Raw genomic sequence first — 26,236 nt, forward strand, 5'->3', positions numbered from 1 at the left:
CATTCCTAGGATAAATCCCACTTAGTCATAGTGAATTACCTTTTTTATATAATGCTGGATTCAATCTGAGAATATTTTGTTGAGGATTTTTTATGTCCATGTTCACGAGAAATACCGGTCTCTGATTTTCTTTTTTGTCAATGTCTTTGCCAGGCTTTGGTATCAGGATAATATTGACCTCACAAAATATATTGAGAAGTGTTCCCACCTTTTCTATTTTCTGAAAGAGTTTGTGTAATATTGGGTTTTTTTCCTTAAATTATTGGCAGAATTCAACAGTGAAGCCATCTGGGGCTGATTTTTTTCTTTGTTGGAAAGTTTTTAATAATTATCTCAACCTCTTTTATAAATGCATTTATATTCTCTGTTTCTTGTTATTTCAATATTGGCAATATGCGATTTCAAGCAATTTGTCCATTTCATCTTAGTTGTGAAATTTATTGGCATAAAGTTGTTCATAATATTTCTTTACTAACCTTTCATTTTCTGCAGGGTCTGTAGAAATTTCCCGTGACATTCCTGATACTAGTAATTTACTTTTTCTCTCTTTTTGATTAATCTGTGCTAGGAATTTATAAATTTTATTAATCTTTTAAAGAAACAACTTGCAGCTTTTTCTATTTTCTCTATTATTTTTCTATTTCACCTATATCTGCTTTTTATTACTTCCTCTCTTCTTACTTTGGGTTTAAGGCTTTTTTCTATATTCTTAAGATGGAAATGTAGATCATTAATTTTAAACCTTTCTTCTTTTCTAATATAAGCATTTAAAGCAATGCATTTCCTTCTATGCACTACTTTAGCTGAATGCAGAAATTTGACATGTTGTATTTACAGTCATTCAACTCAAATTATTCTTATTTCTTTCTAATTCTTTTTGACCTATGTTATTTAAACATATCTTTAATTTTCAAACTCCAGTGCCCTTTCAGATATTTTGTTATTGCTTTTAATATGATTCTGTTATGATTATTGAACATAGTCTATAATGTTTTAATCCTTCAACATCTCTGACATCCACTGAGATTAATTTTATGGCTCAACATGGTCTATCTTGATGAATGTTTCATTTGCACTTGAAAAGAACATGTATTTTGCAATTGCTGGGTACAATGCTTTATAACATCAATTAGATCATTGTTAAGTCAAGTTCCCCAGGATGCTGACTCTGCCATGGAGAGTGTCTCCATGATTAACAGCTGTGTGCAAGCGTGAAAAGCACACATGGGCTGAAGGAGGGGTTGAACTGGAATACAGTTTTCACAGAGGCCTCAGTTGATCTTACTGGGAGCATGGATTTGGGGCATCTCTTCAGATTTCCTCATTTTCCAGCCACGCTATTAGCCTGTACTCTGCTACTTGTCAAAACAATAAAACTGCAGCTTTCTGCTTTTTGCTTTCAAGGGAAGAGCCACATCAATGTGAATCTCACTTGGTGGGTGCCGCTCCCTTCTTTCAAGGGTTAAATCCCCTCCAGATTCCACCTACTTTCTGTTTCTCTCCAGGAACCTCAAATAGATTCTTTTCAATACTTTACCCAAAGTTTATAGTTATCATCTATGAGAGGGTTACTCCAACACAAGCTACTGAGCTATTATTGGATCTGAACCTCTTCCATCTTTCAAATACTGGATAAAAAAGTTAACAAACTATTAGAGTTAAAGGGACCTTAGAGATTATTTAACAATCCCTTCTTTAGGAACTCCGGTCGACCTTACACTGGTGGGAATTCCCCGCCTTCAGAAGAATCACCTCATTATCTTTTAACCAACTCCAATGTTCGTCAAAGGCTCCTCCTATAATTTCTCCCACTGCAGGCCCCAGGGGAGCTTACAGCCTGGTAAGGGAAGCAGATAATAGAGAAATACTCACAGACTGGGGCAATACACAGAGCGCTGTTGTAGAGATTAACATGGGGGGAGGGTCAGGGAAGGCCTCTCTGAGGAGGTGACCTTTAAGCTGAGATGTAAGGGTGAGGAGAAAGGGAAGAACATACACAAAGGCCCTGACGTAGGAAAGAGCTAGGCACATTTGATGAACAGAAGGAAGGCCAGCTCAATCAGAAAATAAGAGGGAGATTTTTTTTTTTTTTTTTGGTAAGAAAATGTTTAGCGAAGTAGAGGCCAGATCATGACGGGCCAACCTGAAAATAATTCTGATTTTATTCCAAGTGTGAAAAGTAATCCATTGGATGGTTATAAGCAAGAGAGAGACGTCATCTGGTCTGCCTGGCCACTGTGCGGAAAACAGACTGTAGAGCAAGTGCGTGGAAGCAGCCAGACAAGTTAGGAGGCTGTTACAATCACTTGGGTCCTTACGTATAAAAAAAGGAAGCTAGATTATGTGATTTCTAGGGTGTCTTCTTGTCCTGTGAGCCACTGACTTCCTGTGCCACTAGACACTGGATACCTCTTCAATGAAAAACTTAATTTGATGGTGGGACAAGGTGAGGATAAGGGGGATTCTGGAAGGAAGGCAGTGGGAACAGAAAGGCAGGTAGACCCTGGGATAGAATCCTTCTGGGATAGAATCCAGCAGGCCAGTTGAGTGCTCAGCCCCATGCTGCCCCACCAACAGCCGCTAGAGGGCAGGAGTGACCACACCAGACAGAACAAACAAACATTTCATAAAGCAACTTTGCAGGCTTACTTTTTGGAGGCTGTGGCGGGAAGGAAGACTTTACTGTGAAGAATTAAATAAAGGTTGGAGACTTCTCACTTGTTAATGGAGCCACACAACAGAAGTAAGGTGTAAATCATAGGGATGCAGGTTTTGCATCAAAGCATAAACAACTCCATAGAGTAAGAACCACCCCACAGTGGCACCAGCTACTTTGGGAGAAGATGAGCAACTGAACGTGAACTGGACAGGAGAATTGACATCTCTGCTCAGGTGTCTCATAAGACACCCAGACTCACTTCCTTCCTCATCCTCTCATGAATTGTGTACCTGGGCCCCCTCTTCCTCGCAGAAGTGCCACTATCCATCCATTCACCGTGGCCAGAGACTCGAGTCTCATACTTCACTCCTTCTTAGCCCTCAGCGGTTTCAGCCACTCAGGCACCGGGCCCTGTCAACTTTGTCTCCCGAAACATCCTTAATATCATCCTCACCCCTCTCTCACTCCTATCATAGTCTTGGTTCACAGGTTGCTAAATTTAAAAATGGACCAAAGACCTTAACAGAGACCTCACCAAAGATATACTGATGGCAAGTAAGCACACGAAAAGTTGCTCCATGTCATCTGTTAGTGGAGAAATGCAACTTAAAAGAAGGAGAGACCATCACACACTTAGCAAGAATGGCCCAAATCTGGAACCCTGGCAACACCAAAGGCTGGCGAGGATGTGGGGCAACGGGAACGCTCATTCATTGCCAGTGAGAATGCATGATAACACCCACTCTGGAAGAAAGCTTGATTTCTTATACAACTTAACATACTCTTACCATACTACCCAGCAATCATGGTCCTTGGTATTTACCTGAAGGAGTGGAAAACTTACGTCCACACAAAAAAAACCTGCACCAGGATGTTTACAGTAGGATGTTTATTCAGAACTGCCAAGGCTTAGAAGAAATCAAGACGTCCTTCAGAAGTGAAGGGATAAACTGTGGTACATCCAGGAAACTGAATATTATTTAGTACTAAAAAACTGTGTCACTGGCAAAACCGGTTAACAATTGCAGGGAAGTAAAAATAGAATCTGGGTAATAAAATAAAATCTAACCTTTTTTGTTCCTTTGTGTTTAGTCTAGTTTCACTTGCTCACAGGAAACCGCCTGCAGAAGCCTGATACTCGGCACTTCAGACCAGAGTTCCCAGTGCAAAACGGCTGCGCCGACACTTCAGCTTGGTGGGCCGTGGGCAGAAGCGCTGTGCACGTCGCCTCACTTCAAGATGGCGGCGGCGGGCCGTGCGCAGGAGCGCTGTGCACGGCGCCTCCCTTCAAGATGGCGGCGGCGGGCCGTGCGCAGGAGCGCTGTGCACGGCGCCTCACTTCAAGATGGCGGCGGCGGGCCGTGCGCAGGAGCGCTGTGCACGGCGCCTCACTTCAAGATGGCGGCGGCGGGCCGTGCGCAGGAGTGCTGCACTCCACACTGTGATCGGCAGCACAGGGAGCGGCATAACTGCGCCTGACCAGCAAGAACTCTGCCCCCTCCCTGCTGACAAGAACCCTATAAAGTGTGTGGCGGGGGGGTTGTTTTGTTCTGTTGGCCGCTCCGCAAGGTTTGCGGAATCTTAGTTCCCCAGGAGGGACTGAACCCGGGCCCTCCGCAGTAGAAGCAGAGTCCTAACCTCTGGACCGCCAGGGAGTTCCCTGGGAGGCGTGGATTCCAGAGAGTGAGCTTGCACCTTTCCATCCTTTGATCAAAGGATAAAGCTTTCCTTTGCTTCTAAACCAAACTCGGTCCCGCTCTGTTTGCTCGAACAGCACTGAGCAAACAGAACCAACTCGGGAGAGTCGGTAACAAAACGAGCTGTGAAAGCCGTGAAAAGACATGGCGGAACCTTAAATGCATGTGACTAAGTGAAAGGAGCCAGTCTGCAAAGCCTGTGGTACTATGTGTGTATGTGATTCCAACTGCTCTAGGAAAGGCAAAATGATGGAGACGGCAAAATGGTCAGTGGTTGCTGGGGATTGTAGCGGGGCGAGGGTGTTTGCAGTGATGGGGAGGATGGAGAGGCAGAGCACAGAGGATCTTTAGAGCAGGGAAATTACTCTGTATGATACCATCATGATGGATACATGTCCTTAATACATTTGTCCAAGCCCAGAGAATGTACAACACAAGAGTGAACTCATGTAAAGTATGTACCTTGGGCGATTACAACGTGTCAAGTTAGATTAATCAGTTATAACAAATGTACCACTTTGGTGGGGATGTTGATAATGGGGGAGCCTGTGCATGTGTTTATGGGTTTTCTCTGCACCTCAAGTTGTTGTGAACCTTACACTCAAAACATAATGCCTTATTGAAAAGAAAAAAGGGATTCTTTAAGTGCAAGACTCCTACCAAACACAGGCTAAGGATGACCATGGCTTTAGCACTCTGGTGCTGGACACAGCTGGACAGAGCCTGTAAGCCTGAAGCTTAAGCTCACGTACTCTGGAACCCGGATGCCTGTGTCTAATCCCAGCTCTGCAACCGTACTACCTACACAGCCTGTGGTAAGTTTCCTAACTTCCCTGGGCCCCGGTTTGCTCATCTGTAATATGGAGATAGTACCTGTGTCATAGGGTTCTTGTGAGAATTAAGTGACTTCATATATATAAAGTATCTAGAGCAGCTCCAGCACACGATGAGCAGTAGTATGCATTAGCTGTTGTGATCACACTGACTGCTTTTTAGACAGTGTGCTTCGCATTGCCAGAAGGGCAGGGACTTCAGTATTCATATGAGAACAGGCTTTAGATGGATCTGACTTTGAGACCCGGTCTGCCTCTTACGGCTGAGTAACATCTTGGCCACAGGCTCTTGATTTGCAAAGCGGGGATGCTAATCTCTGCCCTCCCTAATCCACAGGTCTTTGAGCAGAACAAAATAAAATGCACTAAACTGCTTTTTTCAAAATGCTTATTTTTTTAAGTTAACATAGGGTAAAATTGACTTTTCTGGTGTACACATAGAACCACCACCACAACCAGGGTAGAGAACAGTTCCTTCACTCCACGGGAAATAACTTCTTAATCTTTAAAGTGCTCTGCAAATGTTGATAGTATGGTGTTTCACGGGCTAACACCTGGCTCTCCTACAGTGGGACACCAGATAAGGAATATTCAAGGCCTGGCACATTTCTTAGAACATTAAAGGAAAAGACAAATTCCAATGTCTGAACCTCCTGATCATCAGCTGCCTTGGCACTGGCTGTTCCTTCACCTGCAACATTCTTTCTTCAGATATCTGCATGGCTCACCCCTCATCTCCTTCAGATCTTTGGTCAAATGTCACCTTCTCAGTGAGGCCTCCCATGACCCCCAATGTTAAACCATCCGTCACTTTGAATCTCTCTTACTCTGCTCCATTTATTCTTTTTTCCCCAGCATGCATCACCTTCTAGAAACTATACAATTGACTTACTTGTTTTTCTTATTGTTGGTTCTCTGCTCCCTCTGATAGAATGTAAACCCTCCTAGAACAGAGATCTTTGTCTGATTTGTTCACTAATGTATCCCTAGCACTTAGAAAAGTGCCTAGGACATAACAGGGGCTCAATACATATTTGTTGAGTGAACCTGCTTAAGACAACAGGAATAAAATTAAACTATCCTTACCTTTTGTTTGCAAAGACTAAATGTGGGGCTTCCCTGGTGGCGCAGTGGTTGAGAGTCCGCCTGCCGATGCAGGGGAACCGGGTTCGCGCCCCGGTCTGGGAGGATCCCACATGCCGCGGAGCGGCTGGGCCCGTGAGCCATGGCCACTGAGCCTGCGCGTCCGGAGCCTGTGCTCCGCAACGGGAGAGGCCACAACAGAGGGAGGCCTGCGTACCACAAAAAAAAAAAAAAAAAAAAAAACTTTCGTGACATTTGTGCAAAGAAGCCTATGAATGAGTACAAACTTTGCCAGTGCTTTTTTCCCTAGGGGTTTTTATTCTATGGCTAGCAAACTTTTATTCTTCACAAATTCATTAAAAAAAGACTAAATGTGTAATTGTATAAGAGAAAGCATCCATCCCAGTGGATGCATATAAGCCTAAGCTGGACCACAGTTGGAATAATGGGAGGGCATATCTGATTTCATTTTTTAGTGAATTCCTTCCCCATGAAAACACACCAAGACTCATAAATTTTCTCTCTCCATCTTTGGCTCAATGAGTGATGAAAGATTTTCTTTTTCCTCGCCTACTAGGAACCAGCGTTTGGGCAATTAACAACTGCTAAAACCCATTCTGCCTGAGCAAAAAGTTTAAAAATCCATGGAGACAACATGGGCTGAGTTTCATCCATATATTGATGCGTGCAGTCAGTGTGGGTAAGCCTTTGAACCCAGAGAGTGTGCCACTCAAGTTGCAGAGCTAAGAGATGCTTAACTTCCTGAAAAAAGGTCAAACACGCATCTGCTGCGGGAGCAGCTCCATTTCCACATAACAGATCTGCCGGGCCTTTCATCCTCCGAGCTCTGTTCCAGCCACAGCTACGTGAAAGTGTATGCCGTCTTTGATGAGTTCAAATCCACTCACACAGGCCTTGATCTCCTGTGAGTGGCAACACTCTGGTTCCCACAGGTGGGACACTGTAGGTCCCCAGCCAAGAATTTGGGCTTCGGAGGTAGGATTTGTAGGTGAGTGAGCTTTTGCACCAGCAACTCCCTCCCCTTGTTGGAGAACACCAGCCCAGCGTGTCAGGGCATTTCATGGGAGAGGGTTTCCTGGAGGTCAAGAGAGGTGAGATTTTTTTCCATGTATTAGAAACTACCCTCCCCAACCTGAAATATATCCAAATAGAGAAAATGCCAAAAGAGTGTCACAAAAAATATTCGTGCACATGAATATTTACATTTAGCAAATTAAAGCTTTTAACCTAAAATTATACAGCGACTATAACTGTGTTATCCACAAAATAATCACAGGATATTTATTTACAAACAGAATTTATAGAACTCTCCAAGCAGCCCCAGGTGGGATTGGGACAGAAGCTTGGCATTATCTGACAATCACACCGACTTGTCTCTGATTTATCAAGACCTTCCTCTGAAGCTCATTGTCAAACATCTAACCCAAGGCCCTTGATAACCTGTAGTCTGGAGCTAAATGGCCATCTTGTGTCCCTCTCATTGCTGCCCATGATGTGCCCTTCAAAATAAATTAAGGTGATTTCTAGTGACCTTAACTTACTGTAAAATAAAATAAAATACAAACCACATGTGGTTTGGGGGACATACTTCACAATATTATTTCTAGGCCTTTTCATCCTAAGCTGGAGCTGGAGAGGTGCCCGCCTTGGTGATAATCGGGAATGCTGGCCCCTCTGGGCAAGATCCTGTCCTGAGGGTGAACTGCTCTGCCCCCCTCCCCCCTCTGTATTCCCGCCTATCACGCTCCAGCCCGAAGACGCCATTTCACTCACAGGCCTCCCTAGTCTTCTTCCTCTTCTGCTGCTTCTCCACTGCTCCATGGATTCTGCCTCTTTAACTGCCTCTGGACTCCAGTCCCTCTGGAATCCATCTCTCTCTTCCCCTCACTGCCGGGCCACCCTCAGCTCTCCCAGGTCAAGTGCTCTATACCCTGCAGGCCCGCTTCCCCCTCCAGCCCCTTCCCCACACTGCAGCCAACTGACCTCTCGAGCACTTCAGCTGGACATGATCACGTCACTTCCTGCAGCAAACTTTCCCACACTTGCCCACGGCCTACAACATAAGGTCCTTCACAAGTCCTCTGACCTCCAGCTCGGAACAGACCACTCTTGCCTCACTCCGGCCTCATCTCCCTTCTTTGGCTAAATCTCACTCATCCGTTGACTCAGTCTTCCCTGAGCTTCCGCTCTACTTATGCCAAACATGGGGTTCCCTGAACCTGTGGGCCCACTCTCAAGGGCAGCTCTCACACATGCAGCAACCTCTGCTTGGCTCAGCCTTGTTCTCCTTCACTGCATGGTTAATTTAAGTTGCCCCCTCCTTCAGAACTCATCACCTGCATCACTCACTCAAGCTAACCTTCCTGACCATCCCAGCATGCTGCAGGCCGGGTAAGGGGGTGTTCTGGGAATCCACTCTTGGGTTTCTTCCCCTCACAGGCTGACGGCTCTGTCGATTTAAAGTCTCAAACTCTAATTATGTACCCATATCTCCTGGGACACTTTCTAACAATAGAAATTCCCAGGCTTCACCCTCAACAGCTCTGGAAAAGTGGCCCAGAATCTGCATTTAACAAGCTCTCCAAATGACCCAAATGATTTGCTGCAGTTAGTCTACCACATTTTGGGAAACACTTCTCCAGACCAGAGTCTCTAAAGATGAGAAGTACACCCCCTGGGGATTTCCAAGATGATACATTGGAGTGCAGGGAAAGAAAATTGTTTGAAATGTTCTTTCAAAATTTTCAATCTCATCCCTAAATTTCTTTTTTGTGTGTACTCTTTATGAACACAATTATTAGCAAAGTAGTCATGATTTATAAATAAATATGCCTGTGTTGGGGTGGGCAGTTTTGTAGTTTCAATAATCAGCCACAATTCTTCACCCCTCCCAGGATCTACACAGGTTGCCAAGTGACTCAGCAGTTCCTTTCACTAGTAGCTGACTCCCCTGCCCCCTAACCTTGGGCCCAGCTGTCAGACTAGTTTTGGCTTGATGGAATGAGTGCAGCAGTTCTGAGCCTGACCTAGTAGGTATCATGTGTTTCTACTCGCCCTCTTGCATCTCTGCCATTACCATGAGAAAATGTTCCGTGGGCATGTTCTGTGGGCTGGCCCACGGATCTAAGGAGGAGAGACACGTGGAGAAGACCTGGACTCAAGCTGCATCCCAGAGCCACCCAGACGAGCCTGGCCTACATTAGTCAACTCCCAGTCAACCTGAAGACACGTGAGCAAGACAATGTTTATCATCTATGCCATCTGGAGGCTGTGGTTGTTTGTTATAGTTAGTAGTGGCTCCTGATACAGTGATAATTGGTTTAGATTTTAGGCTCACTGAGGACAGGGCCTGTATTTCAGCTCTGCATCCATTGCAACTTGTAGGCAGTCAGTAAATAACAGAAGAATGAATGAATGAATGAATGGATAGAATCTCTATTTCCCGAGAAAATCCTCATCAATACTCTCTGTGGCCCTGTTTGAAAAGATTTATTACGAACTCACTTTTCCAAAACCAACTACAAAGGCTGGGGCTCTTAGGGCTCCCCAGGGCACCTTTTCTGCCAGTCAGACTCAGAGCTTGGTGTCCAAGGGTACTCCAGGCTCTTGAATAATCCTGAGATCAAAATCCGGACCCTGTTAACCGTAAAATTAAACCTCTGAGTGATCCAAGGGCTGACCTTGGCCTGGTTCTGCTCTTTTCTTTGACCAGTTGGGCTCTTCATTTCACCAGCCCCCACTAATCCAACAAGACTCTAGTATCTAATCTCTGCTTTAAATTCATGACTGCCTGTTGCCTGTGGGAGGATCAACTTCCCAACTCCTGGGACAGCATCTGAGACTCCTAGAGCTATGGCTGCCAGGCCCTTCTACTTGTTTGGAAACCTAAGCCCTAGCCACTTCCAGAATCAGGGCTGAGAATGCTCTGCTCCCTCCATCCCTGCCAAAGAAAACCCAGAAAGTCTCTGTGTCCTGATTTTATTGAGAAAACATGACTATTGTATACACTGAGAATAATTAGTATCCAAGGAAACGTCTGAGTCTCTGTACACATCAGTGCGAGTCTGACTGTGGAACGGCTTACACATTTCCTTGTGCCGATCATAGCTCCTTCTTTATCAGTGCCAGGCCTAGAAGTCAGCTGTAAAATGCTAATTTCCACCAACCTCCCCAATGCCCAAGTCCCTAGAGAGGGATCTGCCCAAAGGTCCTCTTGCCCACATTTCATTCTGTAGCAACAGACCAGAAAACAGACCATTTGGATTCTCTCTAAATGAAGTCAGAAAATTTTGAGGTTTGGGGATGCCACTAGGATGCAGAGTGTGGCTGGGGGTAGGGGAATGCAGTGGAGGTCCCCTGATGGTGGGCAACTAGGATCTGGAACCTTCCCCCAGCAGAGCTCCCCACGCCTCATCCTGCATGCGGGGCTGCTCAGAAAATGCAAGTGGGGCAGCATCAACTCCATCCCATTTTCTTCTGTGCTTTCTTTTCTTCCCTCTTCCATCACTTCTTCCTTCCCTTCCTTCTTTTCCTCCTTCCTGATTCTTTATCTTCCATCCCTCCACTTTTTCAGGAACTAATTTGGAATTTGAAAAAAAGAGGTGGGAGTTAATACTATTTCTTATTCAATATGGAACTTCCTTCTGTAGTGTTTCCAATGTAAAATTAATTGCTATCATTCATTGAACACCTATGAAGTGCCAAACACTCTACTAGGAGATACAGATATCTCCTCTATATCTGTATCTGTATCTATATATAGAGAGAGATATAATATATTTACCTATATTCTAATTCAGATACTAATCAAAATCCATCATGGAGGTATCTTTATTTCCTTTAAAAAAAACAGAATGAAGGGGCTTCCCTGGTGGCGCAGTGGTTGAGAGTCCGCCTGCCGATGCAGGGGACGCGGGTTCGTGCCCCGGTCTGGGAGGATCCCACATGCCGCGGAACGGCTGGGCCCATGAGCCTTGGCCACTGGGCCTGCGCGTCGGGAGCCTGTGCTCTGCAATGGGAGAGGCCACAACAGTGAGAGGCCCGCGTACCAAAAAAAAACAGAATGAAAACCTCAGGGGGTTAAGTTACTTTTCCAAGACCAAACAGCAGGCCAGTAGCAGAAGCAGAATTCATTTCCACATACTGCAGTGCCTGAAACTCTGAAGTGGAATCTTAAGAGGATCTAGTGCAACTACCTTATTTTATGAATAAAGAGATAAGAGCCTAGCAAAGAGAAGTGAGTTTCATTTAACTCTGATTCATTTAGTCATAGCAACTTTATGAGATATAAACCAGTATTAACATCATCTCTGTTTTAAAGATGTGGAAACTGAGGCACAGGGAGATGAAGTGACTTGCCCAAGGCCTTACGTCTGGTTAAATGGTGAAGCTGGGATCCAAACCTAGGCAGTCTGGGTCTCCCAGGGTCCAGTTTTAGCTACCCTATGCTGCCTTCCTACGATGAAGACTGGATAAGAAACAGGGACAGAGCACAGAGGGAACCCAGCTGTGACACCCAGGAGCCTGCCCTGTCCCCTCCTGTTTCATCATGAACAGGGCCTGTGGGTGGAAACCAAATTCCACGTGAGTGGAGGGAACAGAGAGTGCAATGGCCTCGGGATTTCCTTGTGTCATCATAGCGCCATCCTTGTCAGCACTGGTCCCAGAAGTCATGTGTGCAATGCTTATTTGCACAAGCTTCGGGGAGAGCCCTGCTGCTGGCTTTTTGCATGACTTGGGGGAAAGCTGACAACACAGCTGCTAGCATGGCCAGAAGAGCATCTGAATCACTGCTGCCCAGCAAAAGGCAGATAGTTTTCCAGGGCAACTGTGGCCCAGATTTACAGCACTTAATTTCCAGTCTCTAGGCTGGGTGAGCCATGATGCTTGCTGGGCAGACGGAGGGAGTCAGTGAGCAGGGACTCGGTGCCAGACCAGCCAACATGGAAGTACAACAACAACCATGATAATGGTAGTGCTGGTGGTGCTGGCGCTGCTGCTGGTGGCTACCATTTACTGAGCCTCTGTTGGGAGCCAGGGACTGTACACGGATGGCTTGCAAGTGGTCCCCAAGCCTCACAACAACCCTGCCCAGGAAGTGCAATCACCCCGTTTTACAGAAAAAGAAACTGAGGTCCAGAGATGATAAGTACTTTACTCAACCTGTAAGTAATCATTACAGTTCTGTCAGGTACTGTTCTAAGCACTTGACCCTATTAACTCATGCCGTCCTTCCTCCAGCCTTATGAGGTAGGTGTGCTGTTCTTACCTGTACTGTACAGATGTGGACACTGAGGCCCAGAGTTACACTGCTGACAAGGGGCAGAGCTGTGATTCAAACCCAGGCAACCTGGCTCCGGTGGGCATGGCGGTAACCACCGGACCACACTGCCCCTCCATGGTATCAGGATGCAAACCCAGGTCTGTCTGGGGCCTATCGATTTTCCATCACGTCATGGTGCCTTGGGCCTCCGTGAGCCTGGAATCTGTCTTCTTGGGTACCTTAAACTTAGCTCACTTACACAAATCTGCTTAGGGTTCACCATCCTGTATGCCCTGCCCCCCACACAACCGCTTCACATTTCCATTCCCTCTGCCTGGCATGACCTTCCTTTGCTCTCCTACATTCTTCAGCTGGTTACCTCTGACTCAGCTTAACCTCTTCTACTTTGGGGAGGCTTCCCTGACTATTCTCACCAACCAGTTAGGACTAAGAGAGCAGCTCTGGGTCCCTGCGGAGGCCTGCACATGCCCGTCACTGCAGGTTTGGAGAAGTGACCAAGTCCGGCTGCAGACTCACTGAGTTGGAGATGGTGGCAGGCAGAGCCGGGCACCCAGAGTCTAGGAGAGATGCCAGCATTGCCAAGGCCTGGGAACCAGCCGTGGCATTCCTGTCTGCTGGGTCAGAAAACACATGGAGCCAAATAAGTAACCTTCCCCTAGAGACAAAGGAGATCTTTGGGAGGCTTGCTCAGGTCTGCAACGTACCTGAGGATGCAAAGGAAGGGCTGAAATGAGGGGAAACACCGTCACTTGGAACACCTGAATGAAGGTATTCACAGGTGAGGAGACAGAGAAACACAGAGATGGAAAGACAGAGACAGAGAGAGAGACACACACACACAAAAACAGAGAGACAAAAAGACACAGATAGAAACAGAGAGACAGGGAGACACAGAGAGGGCACAGGCTGTAAGCAGTGCAGCACTCAATTTCATCACCTGCAGTTCCTACAGCCTCTGCCTAAGCTTCCACAGGGCAGGTGGCCAGCCTGGCGGTGCTTCTGGTGGCCAGGTGCCACCCTAATGAGGAATTTAGCAAGTTCACCCTGGAGAGCAAAGGCGTGCTATTAGGCATCTTAAGTGTATGAGGTCCAAAACAGAACTGTTTTCCTGCTATCTCCCCCACCCATACTGCCCCTTTTCCATCCTCCCCATCTCAGCAGATACCCCATCCAGTGCTTTAAGCTAGAAATGTGAGATGCCAGGATTCCTCCCTCTGGAGCCTCCCACACCCAGGCCATCACCAGCTCTTATCTCCAACACAGCCTCTGAATCCACCTACTTCTTTCAACTCCACAGTCACCCCTAGCATCCGAGCCGCTGTCATCCCTCACCTGGACCAAGCCGGAAGATCTCCTCTGACCTCCCTGCCTCCCCACCTGCTCCCCTGCTCTGGTTCCCGCTCTTCAGTGCGGGTGGCATTCAGTCTTCTTCTGCAGGCCGACATCGTCTGGGCCCCCTCCCCCTCACTCACTGCCTACAGCCAAACCGGCCTCTTTTCTCTCCCGGGCACAAGCCAGCTCCTGTGCCAGCGCTGCCCCTGCCCTCCGGCCTTTGCACGTGCTCTTCCCTCTGCTCAGAATGTCCTTCCCTGGCTCATCCCCTTGCCGCCTCCTCGTCGTCCAGGTCTCAAGTCCAACGCCACTTCTCCAGAGCTCTTCTCCGACCACTCCATTTAATGTTCACCCTAGACCCCCAATCCCACCAACTGTATCTTCTTCCATCCTCCTGAGGCATTTTCTTTATAGCGGGAATGGTTTCACTTCCTGTGGGACCTGACCCCCTCAGTCCTCTATTTCCCGCACTCCACACAGAACCCAGATGCAGGATTGGCACCCTGGGCGCTTGGTAATCATCTGTTGAAGGACTCCAGGACCCCAGGGGGGGTGTGGGCTATACCTCGGCAGAAACACAGTTACCTGGAGGGGCTGCACCTGGGGAGGTGGAGGGACACCTCTGAAATCACACAGAACCATGCAGTGTGGCACCCCCGTTCCCAAGACTTTGTTGCCTGATGGGGAAACTAGGTACAGACAAGGAAGTGACTTGTCTATGGTCACTTAGCAAAGTAGAAGCCAGGCCAAGCCCAGAACATAGGTCACCCGAGTCTTCAGCCAGTGTTTTTTTTTCGGATTCCACAATTATCACAATTAAAATACAAGATTCTCAGGATATCAGTGCCTACTTGCTAGCCACTCACTTCCCCCTCTCTGGGGAGTACTTTTCTCCTAAATAAAAAAATACTAATAACCACCATGTGGCTGACTGCTTGCTCAAGCACTGAGCTAATTTAATTAAGAGCATCATTTCATTAATCCTCACATAACCCTGTGAAGCAAATACAACTACTAGCCCCATTTTACAGATGAGGAAATTGAGGCTCAAGGGCTTCAGCAACTGGCAGGACATCATGTACTGGGCAAGGGGCAAAATTAAATCTTGGCTCTAGATCAGTCTAGTCTATCTCCAGATGTAGACCTTCAACCACTGTGATACCCTGGTTTGCTGGCCCCCCTCCTCCCAACAACCCGGGCACCAACATCAATGGGGTGCTCCTTGAGAGCCTGGCACCTACTAGGCAGCACTCTGGGGCAGACTCTGCAGTGACCTTCACCTTAGAGAGCACTGGCTCAGAAAGTTCTGGGAACAGTGGGCTCAGCTGCAGTTATGGGGACACAGTCCCCTCTTGCAGGCTAGAGAAGCTGGCAGGCAGCCTCATGCTCACATAAAGAAGCAGGTGTGGGCAAGGCTAGCATGCAGATTTTTGCTAAAATAGGTAGTAGCTACTGCCACTGGCTCCCTGTGTGACCCTAACAGTAATGATGATGATGATGATGATGGTAATAATAACAATAATAGTAGCAACTAATAGCAATAATCTTAATAGTAATACAATAACTGTAATAGTAACAATAGCAACAATATTATAAATATATAGTATTTATATAGTGCTTCCTATGTGCCAGGTACTGTTTTAAGCCCTGTTTATATATTCAATCAATTAGTCCTAATAGGAATCCTTCGTTATTATCCGCTTTCCATGCAGAGGACCAGAAAGGTAGAGTAACTTGCCCAGTTGTCACGGTGATTCAGTGCGGAGTCAGGATGGGGCCCAGATGATTTGGCTCCCCATCCCACACTATCAGCATCCATCAGCATCCCCCTAGGCAAGTCATTCCGTCACCCCTCCACCCAGGGGCTTCTCCCATTGGTAAAAGGAGGAGCTCAGATCTGAAGAACTCAGATGCACATCTTTGATTCTCACTTTCAACAGAAAGAACCAGACACTGAAAAGTGGTTTCCTTCTCTACCTTCCTTTATCTGATTTCTAATAATACTTGTCAGTCTATATTGATAATAGCAACATGGACAGACTTCCTGCTACATGTCAGACACTCAACTAAGCACTTTACCTGTACCCTCACTCTCTCCTATACTCCTAATAATCCTATGAGGAAGGTTCTAGTATCCTTATTTTAGTGCTGAAGCACCCAAGGCTCAGAAAGGTTCAGTAACTTGCCCAAGGTCACACAGCAGGGAAGGTACGGAACTCTAATCAGGTTCCTCTAACCTCACAGTCTAGGCCTTTAACCACAGGTTTTGTCTGTTTGTTTCTCCTCCTCCCTCCTCCCTCTTTAGGAACAACTGAGCTGGGGAAGTAGCTGGCCTTAGCCAAGCAGCAGTAATGCCCCCTTAGGCCAGGCGCTATGATACCTCATGGTTGATGACATGTGACAGGTGGAGGGAAGCGCCCATGTGAAGCAGAGCTTTCCTATCCCGGCATCAGATTTCCACCCAAACATCCCCAGGCAGCTGCTGCCAACTCCTTCCAGAGTGTGGCCCCCCAGTCCTCTCCAGCTGTCACTTGCAGGCAAGGGGAGGTTTTTGCACAGTCTGCATGGAGATGGCGGCAGGGGCCTCCAGCTCCTGCAGAAAACAGCCGTTTCTGCTGTGCTTGCTGGCCAAACTGCTGAAGATAAGCTGGACTCGCCTTCACGCCCACCAATGCTCTTTTTCACCTCCACTTACTTTTTTACTTATTTTTTATTTTTTAAAAATAAATTTATTTATTTATTTATTTATTTATTTATTTTGGCTGCATTGGGTCTTCGTTGCTGCACATGGGCTTTCTCTAGTTGCGGCGAGCGGGGGTTACTCTTCGTTGCAGTGCGCAACGAAGGGGCTTCTCGTTGCAGTGGCTTCTCTTGTGGCGGAGCACAGGCTCCAGGCACATGGGCTCAGTAGTCGTGGCTCACAGGCTCTAGAGCGCAGGCTCAGTAGTTGTGGCGCATGGGCTTAGTTGCTCCGCAGCATGTGGGATCTTCCCGGACCAGGGCTCAAACCCATGTCCCCTGTATTGGCAGGTGGATTCTCAACCACTGCGCCACCTGGGAAGCCCTCCACTTACTTTTTTAAATCACAGAAAGATTTTCTCGTATCCTTTCCCAGGGGGTTTGGACCTGCCTGGGGACAGAATCCTTCTCAGGAAAGGCGGAGACCTTCAAGGGCTTCAGAACATGGCATGACATCAGCCCCAGGGTTCCCCTGCCCCAAGTGCTGCAGCATCTTCTTTTTTGGAGAAGGGGTGGAGGGAGGAATTGAGTGATCCCGTAGCCCCCGAGAACTGATCCCGTAGCCCCCAGGCAGGAATCATCCCATTTTACAGAAGAGTCGAGTTAGGAATCTCGACTAGGAGTCAGGCTAAAACTCAGCCTTTCTCCCCTCCCTGGATCGTACTGTGAATAGCCAAGATGGTGAAGGACCCCTGAGCTGCTGGAGGAAACCCGGGGCTACTCGGACTTCTCCTGCCTCTCGGCCCTGGGGCCCCCAGGACTCTGTTTTGTAGAGCCCGCAGCAGAAGAGCCCTGGTAAGGCAATCCTGCTCCAAGACTCCTGTTTCACCTCCCAAGGCCCCCTTCCCATAAAGCCTTGGCGATGCCCCACCAGAATCATTCCCGCCATCGTGAATATGAACCATATAATGAGCATTTTCAGGGCGCCAGGCTCCACGCTGAGCAGTGAGGATCTCTGTCCAGCCTCATGGCAGTCCTGGGAGATGGGTGTCACCAACCCCATTATATGGATAAACAAATCCATGTTCAAGGAGGTGAGATGACATGTCTAAAGTGACCCAGCCAGTATGGGATGGAGCCAGGATTCAAATTTAGGTCTGTCTGGCCCCAAGGCCCATGCTCAATGCTGCTATACCACAATGTCTCCAGGGAGGTGTTTCAGCCTCCACATTTGTATATTAATGATAATGTTCCCTTGCCTCCTTTAGCCCTTTAATCAAATACCCTTTTAAAAAATTTCTCCCAACACTCTTTTTCCCCTTCCCTGCTTTAGTTTTCTCTGCAATTACCTATCACCAACCAACATATTACATATCTTACTTTTGTAGCGTATTGTTTCTCTGCTGCCCCCCAACTTGAATGTGGTCCCCATGAAGTCAAAGATTTGGGGTTTTTTTTTCACTGTTACATCTCCAGCACCCACCAGAAAGGGCTGGCACATGGTAGGCGTTCAAAAGATATTTGTGAGTCAAAGAAACTGAGAGAATCCACCTCTTGTATTATCAATGGTTTTTTCAATGTCCCTATGTTATAAACGTTTTGAGGACAGGGCTTGTATTGGATTCACCTCCACACAGGCCCATAACAGAGCAAAGGGGTTTGTTCTGGGTGTGGGAATGAATGAAAGGGATGCTTTTCCACTCTCTTCGTCTCCCGCAACTTCCAGTTCAGACAGACATGCACAGTCTCCTTCATGGACCACTGTAAAACCCTCCTTCCTGTCTCCCTGTATCCAATTAGGTCTCCTCCAAATCCATTTCCATAGCATACAGTGTCAGAGACTTTTTTTTAAACAGAAATCTGACCATGTCACTGCCCTGCTTAAACACCACAGTTGCTCCCTGATGCATATCCAAGCTCTTCCATGCAGCTCTGAGACCCTTTCTGCCCGGCCAGCTGAAGCTCCAGCTTCCTCTTCCACCATGGTACCCTTTCACATTATCTCCACTAACTCCTATCTGCTTTCCTCCCACGTGGTCTTATGCCTTTGTCTATGCTTTTTCCACTTTCTGGAATACCAAACTCTTTTATTCTCCTCTAAGCGCCCCCCTCCTCCCAATCCCATGGGGTTAGTGAACTCCATTCATCTTTGAAAATTCAGCTCAGATATTCCTTGCTCAGGAAACTTCAAAACTCTCCCAGATGATGTAGTTCTCCTTCTGTGTTGTCTGTCAGTCTAGCCTGACTCCTAGTCGAGATTCCTAACTTGACTCTTCTGTAAAATGGGATGACTCCTGCCTGGGGTTGGTTAGGCAGCAAATTCAACCACCCAACTACTATGGACTGAATGTTTATGTCCCCCCCCAAATTCACATATTGAAGCCCTAATCTCCAATGTGATGGTACTAGGAGATGAGGTCTTTAGGAGGTGATTAGGTCATGGGGGTGGAGCCCTCATGATGGGATTGTGCCCTTATTAGAAGAGACACAAGAGAGAGCTTACGTCCCCTCTCCCTGCTTTCCACCCAGTGAGGACACAGCAAGAACATGGCCATCTGCAAAGCAGGAAGCAGACTCTGACGGAACCCAGCCACACTGATGGTGGACTTCCCAGGTTCCAGAACTGCAAGGAATGATGTCTGTTGTTTAAGCATTAGGTCTATGGTAGTTTGTGATAGCAACCAGAACTCCTAAGACAACAACACAGCTGAAATAAGGGAAGAAAAGGCCCTAGACCCACCAGTTTACAGCACCTTCTTCTATACTTTACAAAAGGAGAAAAGGTGTTCAGTCAGATTATATTGATTCTTCCTTAGGAAACAATGCATGTGTATTGGGTAATTTGCCTTCCCTGACTTCAGCCAAACACACACAGCAAATCAGAATTTTGCTGGAGGAAAGTACACTGGCTACTTGAAGCAGAAAGACAGATTTAGAAGAACTCTAGACATAATAATCTAGGGTCATCTAGTATAATGGTGAACAGTCTCACATATAACAACAACTTTTAGGGTCATCGTGTATTATAACATTTTACGTTGCTCTTACAAACCTCAAAAAAGATATACCATACTGGTTTTTATTAACCAGACAAGAAAGAATAAAAATAGTAAGTTTTAACCCAAAGGCTAAAATCGGAAAAGAAAAATCTTCATAACATGAAACTTTATCCCTGAAATAGTCCCTACATGGAATAACCCTAAGAATAACACAATGGTGACACAGTAACTATTGTATGTGTGTTATTGCTGCTACTACTATTGAATACTTCTCCTCAAACTCGGAAGAGGCCCTGGAGGGTTTATGCAGCATAATAGTTAAAAGCATGGGTTCTGAAGTCAAAACGACCTGGGTTAATATCCAGCTCTTCTATTTCCCAGCATTGTGACCTTGGGCCTGTCATTCATCTTTCTGTGTCTCACTTTGCTCATCCTAAAACAAGGATAATAATTCTATCTCATCCATAGGCTTGCTGTGAGAATGAAATGGGTTAATCCATGTGAAGTGCTTTGAACGAGGCTTGGCACATAGTGAGTGTGCGATGAATTAGTAGTTAAGCCACAGGAGGATGTGGCTCTGGCATCCTTGGAAAGCAGGCAGGATGACGTACGTGCAGGAAGGAGATGCAGAGTCTGTGAGCTTTGAGGAAAGCCCAGGGTAGGACTGGGTCAAGGGCATCCTGCAACCAACCTCTGCATACTCCACGCCAGCCAGCTCGTTCCCTGTAGCCATAGCTTTCCTCAAAGGCACTGCATCACAGGAGACTCTGAAAGTACAGCAGGCCCTCTGCACACCCTGCTCTTGGACTGCTTGGTACCTTTCACGGTGGCAGGCCCCTTGTTAGTAAAGAGGGAGCTGATGAGTTGCTGCAATCCCTTTAGACTCACTGAGCACAGGAAGTCACATGACTCCCACCCATCACTAAACAGACATGTACTCTTTGGTCAACTATCATCATCATCATCAACCTACATTTCCTCTTGGCTCTGGCCATTCTCTATCACTTCCAAGCTTCTGCTTTTGCTTTTCCCTCTGCCTGGCTGCCCTTTCCCCAGCTTTCTCCAAGTCAGAATTCCTGCTAAACACTGACACCTCCCCTCAAACATCACTTCTTCTGTGAAGGCACCCCAGCTAGCTCCCCCAAGAGTTTCTCATAGTGTGGTCGGCCAATCACTGACACAGAATGATTTGTGGTGCTTGCTGCCCACAGACCTCCTACTTTTGGGGTGGGAACCCAGTCAGCTGCATTGTTACCAACCTCCCAAACTGACTCTAATACACACTAAAGTTTAGAGAGGCTTCCCAGAGAGCTGGCCTTGCACAACTTACACTTAGCCATTTCTCTGTCACCTGGGCTCCCCCAGGACTTTTCACATGAACTCTGAGAGCACACCTTGTCATATTCCAGGTGAACTGCTTACATCTCCCCTCACCAGACTGTGAGCTACTTGAGGGCAGAGAACATGCCTGAATTATATTTAAATTCTTGGCACCTCCAGCAATGTTGCCATCCTTGAATCCTCTTTTCCCTCACATTCCATCCATCACCAAGTTCAGATGGTTCTACTTTCAAAAGATTTTTTTTTACCACTTTTTCACCTCTTCTACACCAATGACCTTAGTCCAAACTACCATCATCTCTGCCCATGGACTACTGCAATGGTCCACTTGCTGATCCTTCCAGTTTGACCCTTGTCCCCTATAATTTCCTTTCCACAAAGCATTCAGAATGATTCCTTAAAAACACATAAATCACATATTCAAGAAAGCACTGATATCCAGAAAATATAAAGAATACTCAAAACTCTAGAGTAAGAAACACAAAAGCAACTTAAAAAATGGGTAATAGACCTGAACGGACACTTCACCAAAGAGGATATAAGGAAGGCAAAAACACACATGAAAAGATATTCAAGGGCTTCCCTGGTGGCGCGGTGGTTGCGCGTCCGCCTGCCGATGCAGGGGAACCGGGTTCGCACCCCGGTCTGGGAGGATCCCACGTGCCGCGGAGCGGCTGGGCCCGTGAGCCATGGCCGCTGAGCCTGCGCGTCCGGAGCCTGTGCTCCGCAACGGGGGAGGCCGCGGCAGGAGCCTGCGCGTCCGGAGCCTGTGCTCCGCAACGGGGGAGGCCGCGGCAGAGGGAGGCCCGCATACCACAAAAAAAAAAAAAAAAAAAAAAGATATTCAACATCATTTCCCATTAGGGAAATGCAAATTAAAACCATGGTGAGATACCACTAAATGGCTAAAATAAAAAATACTGAAAATGCCAAGTGCTGACAAGAACACAGAGCAACTAGAACTTTTATACACTGCTGAAGGGAATACAAAATGCTACAACCATGCTGGAAAATAGTTTGGCAGTTTCTTATGAAACAATGTAAATTTACCATATGTCCCAGCAATCCAACTCCTAGGTATTTATTTACCCTAGAGAAGCAAAAATGTATGTTCACACAAAAACCTGGACACAAATGTTTATAACAGCTGTATTCATAATTGCCAAAAGCTGGAAAGAACCCAAGTGTCCTTCAAGGGGTGAATGGATAGACAAACTGTGATATGTCTATTCAATGGAACACTAGCCAGCAATAAGAATGAACAAACTCTTGACACGCCCAACAACATGAATGAATCTTGAAGACATTATGCTGAGGGAAAGAAGCCAGCCTTCAGAAGGTTACATACTGTATGATTCCACTTATATAACATTCTCAAAAGGACAAAATGGTAGTGAAGGAAAGTACAGCTGTAGTTGCCATATGTTAGAAGTGGGGTGTTTGTGGTTACAAAAGGATAGCAGGAAGGAGGTTTTTGAAGAAAGAACTGGTCTGTGTCTTCACTGAGGTGTTGGTAGTTCCATGAATCTATACATGTGTCAAAAGTCACAGAACTCTATGCCAAAGCAAAGTCAATTTTAACATATGGCAATTAGAAAAATAAAATGAGTTGAAAGAATAAGTCAAACCATGGAACCGCCTTGTTCGAAACCTCCAACTTAGAATAGAATCCAAATTTCTCTCCACAGCCCATGAGTCCCCACCAGATCTGGTTTCAGGTACCTCTCAGGTCACATCTTCTCAAACTCTCCCTTCTTGTGCCTCTCTACCTACCCCAAGGCTCACTCACTATTTCCTCTGCCTGGAATTCTTTTCCACAGATATTTCCAAAAACCCATTTCTAAACCTCCTTCATGCCTCTGCTCAAATATCAACTTCTCAGAGAGACCTTCTTTAACTGACTTTTCTATAATGGCATTTCCCCTGCCCTTATACTGTTTCATTTTAATTCACGGCACTCATCACTGACTGACATCTCACTGGATGTGCTTTATGGTTATTTTCTGTTTCCCCACCAGAATATGAGATCCACGAGGGTCGGAATCTTGTCTGTACCGCTCATCCTCAGCATCTAGGACATTGCCTATCACAAGATAAGAGCTCCATAAATATTTGTTAAATGATTAATGAATAAACCCAAGAGATGAATATTCAATGATGGAATTCCCAATGCTTTGAACTTGGAGACGTACTTTGGCTTCCTTGTAGCATCCCTCAAATCACCTGCCCAACTTGGCCTCTGAGTAAAGCAGCCCCAGCCCAGAATATTTAGTTCAGCTATTGGTGCTTTAAAAATGATTTAAGCTCAACATCTCCCTTCTAAGTGCAGCCTTCTGGATGCTTGGTTAGGTAACTGGTATGATGAGGATGAGCTAGGACAGGGCAAGGCTGTAAGCACACTCATTCTTAGAGTAAGGCCACATGGGGTTTCCTACGGGCTTGTACAAAGCCGTCTAGAAGTGGGCATCTACTAATGTGGGCAAAGGAGCTGGAGGTGAGATTGAAGAAAGAAAAAATATACCACCTCTCCTCAACACCCTTCCAAGGAGAAGGAATAAATCAGCACTTAGAGGACACCTACTCTACATGTTCCAGGCACTCTCTAAAGGTTCTTATTTAATCCTCCATCCATCCTGCACGGTGGGGTCTATGGATCCCATTTTCATAAGTGAAAAAACCCAAACACGGAGAGGTTAAGTAACATGCCCAATGTCACACATCTATAGGCAATGGCCGGTGCTTTGAACTCAGGTCTGTGTAGCGTCCAACCTCATTCTTTTCCCACTTTGAACTTTAGAAGCAATAGTCAAAGGCATGACGGTGAGCACTGTCCAGAGAAGGCAAACAGACATGCCAACCTCAAGTAGGAAATGCCAGCCTGGACACAGCTGACCAGGTTCTTCACTAAAACTTTTCAAAGACCAGCATCGGCAAGTCCGCTAAAGCAAGCGGCTGAGTACCTTCCAGTAAAAGTGTACTCAGCGTCTGCTCTGTAACTCAGATCAGGGTACCCACATATATTATCTCATTTAATTTTCATTATCATTTAAAAAGAGTTACATGTATGAAGTATTGGAGGCTGTTTATCCAAAACAATGGCATAAACCCTGCAAGCAATTGAGAATTCTCTATCCCCCACTTTATGCCAGTTAGAAATTTTGCAGTTACCTTCAAGACAGAGCAGTATGAAACCCCACAACTGCATATAAATTTCATTTTGTGACTTCTTTTAGCCTTGGTCAGTGTTTTACATACTAGGTGGCATAGGAATTATTGTTCAGAGTTGCATACACAAAAACCACGTATAATGCAATTTTGGGGGCAGTGAAAATATATTCAAAGGTATTTTGGTTATGAATGATTTCCACCCCACACTATGGCTTTGGAATCTAAATATGAGTAAGACGCGCTCTACTCTACCTCTGGCCTCCTCTCATTCACTCCTGCTTGATAGGGAATCAAGAAATCTTAGATCCAGAAAGGAAATTAGAGACTACCAAATGCTACTCTTTGCCAGGGCAGCAATGCCTGAAGGTTACCACACACTTCTGATGACAGTGGTCCTACCCACTGGACCACCGCTACCATCAGCACACTCTTCCTGCATTTACCTGCTACCTGCTCCCCTCCACATCCACCCATGGCTGCTGGCTTTGCTCTCCAGCCCTGCAGAACAATTAAAACCCCTCTTTCCTACGATAATCGTTGGGATGTTTGAAGCTTGGTATTAGGATGATTCTTTCTTAACGTTATAGTGATCAAGAAAAGAGTCACATATCTGCACTGCCCTTTTTAATAATAACTTGATGGTTTTTATTTCTGGGTGTACACCTCTGCACATCCAAGATACGGACACCCACCTCCCCACAAGGTGGCTCCACTGATTAGGTCCTACATTTTGGGAGCTGTGCCCTGGAAACACGCAGCCTAGTTGGGAAGAGAAAGAACAGAGATCTCATGTCATGTGGCAAGTGTTCTTACAGTGGTATAAATTAGGTGCCAGCCACATGCGGAGACAAAGGGTCAGGGTTGCAGCCCCTCCACTGGGAAAGATTGCTGACCTGTGAACTAGACGCTCCTGAAACACAGCTTGCATCCTGAGTCTCTCCAGGGAAACTGACCAGGTCTCCCGCTTATTTTGCTTACCAACCTCATCCGTGTCTCAGACACCTGCCTCGACATCAAGTGCACAGTAGGTGCTCAATGAGTCTGACTCCAACCCTCTGGCACTTTAAAAGGGCCTGGAGGTAAGAATAATTAAGTTGAAATGATCCCAAAGTTCTCAAATGAAGGTTTAAACAAACTCTTTACTATTAATACCACTTCAAACACCTAAGGCAAGGAGTCAACCCTGCCATCTGTTGACTCACTGAGTGATAAAGAACAGGTAACCTAACTTCTCTAGACCTTCATTTTCCCAGATATAAATTGAGGGGCCTGGTCCAAAGGATTGTAAGGTCCCTTTCAGATCCAGGGACCGTCTGCTGTCCCAGACAGTAAACTGGATAATCCACAATAATCTGGCTGAATGAGTCGATCTGAAAATCAGTGCATGATTTCTAGTAGAATGAAGAGCATGCAAAGAAGCAAAGGTAGATAAGGATTCCAGCTCCAGCCCTCCCGTTATTCTGCCATGTACCGCCACCCCAGTATAGTGACCAGCACAAATACCCCTGTCAACATTTACTGAATGATGATCTTGGGTAAGTCACTGAACTCCTTCAACCTTGATTTTCACATCTTTAGATTGTACATCCCACCTCCTGCCAGGTCTACTGGGAGGGTTACATGAGTTAAAATGTGTGTGAAGCCCCCAGCACCTAGAGGACACATGCTACATGTCCCTTTATGCAAACATCCTTTACCCACACCCAATCCACTTAATCAACAGACTCAGATTCTGAGGCTTTTCATGATCCAGAGCACAGACAGCCAGAGAGGAAGGGCTCTAAACATCAGCTCGTCCAACCCCCTCCTACCTCTGTGATTGACAACGAGGGAACTGAGGCTCAGAGAGGCACAGTGACTTGCCCAAGAACCTACATGTCAGGCAAAGCCTGACCCAGAACACAGGGTGGCAGATGCCAGGGGTCATACAAGACATGGAGAGAAACCTTTGCAGGCTCTGCTCTCCCTAAATAAACTGGGGACACTCCATGTATAACCAAATTCTGAAAAATAAAAACAATGGAACTTTTTATTTACCAATTTTGGGGAGGGCTGCAAGAGAGACGTAGCGTCATAGCTTATCCACGAAATGCAAGGTTTCCCTGAATTCCCTGTGAAATGAGTAGCGTTTCTTGCTAGCA

General features: G+C 46.3%; 1 protein-coding gene across 20 annotated transcripts in view; it reads right to left on the reverse strand.

Annotated features, from left to right (window-relative positions):
- The window catches only part of SYN3 (synapsin III), a 462,808-nt gene that overhangs the window by 429,814 nt on the left and 6,758 nt on the right, over window positions 1–26,236 (reverse strand). Inside the window, exon 1 of one of the 20 annotated variants that reach the window (XM_028490571.2) lies at window positions 3,729–3,987. The exons of the other annotated variants lie outside the window; for them this stretch is intronic. The gene's annotated coding sequence lies outside the window, so the exon portion shown is untranslated. Of the gene's footprint in view, window positions 1–3,728; window positions 3,988–26,236 lie in introns of those variants that run through there. 20 annotated transcript variants of the gene reach the window in all.

Source organism: Physeter macrocephalus, chromosome 6 (genome assembly GCF_002837175.3).
Source record: "Physeter macrocephalus isolate SW-GA chromosome 6, ASM283717v5, whole genome shotgun sequence".
Lineage (NCBI taxonomy): Eukaryota > Metazoa > Chordata > Mammalia > Artiodactyla > Physeteridae > Physeter > Physeter macrocephalus.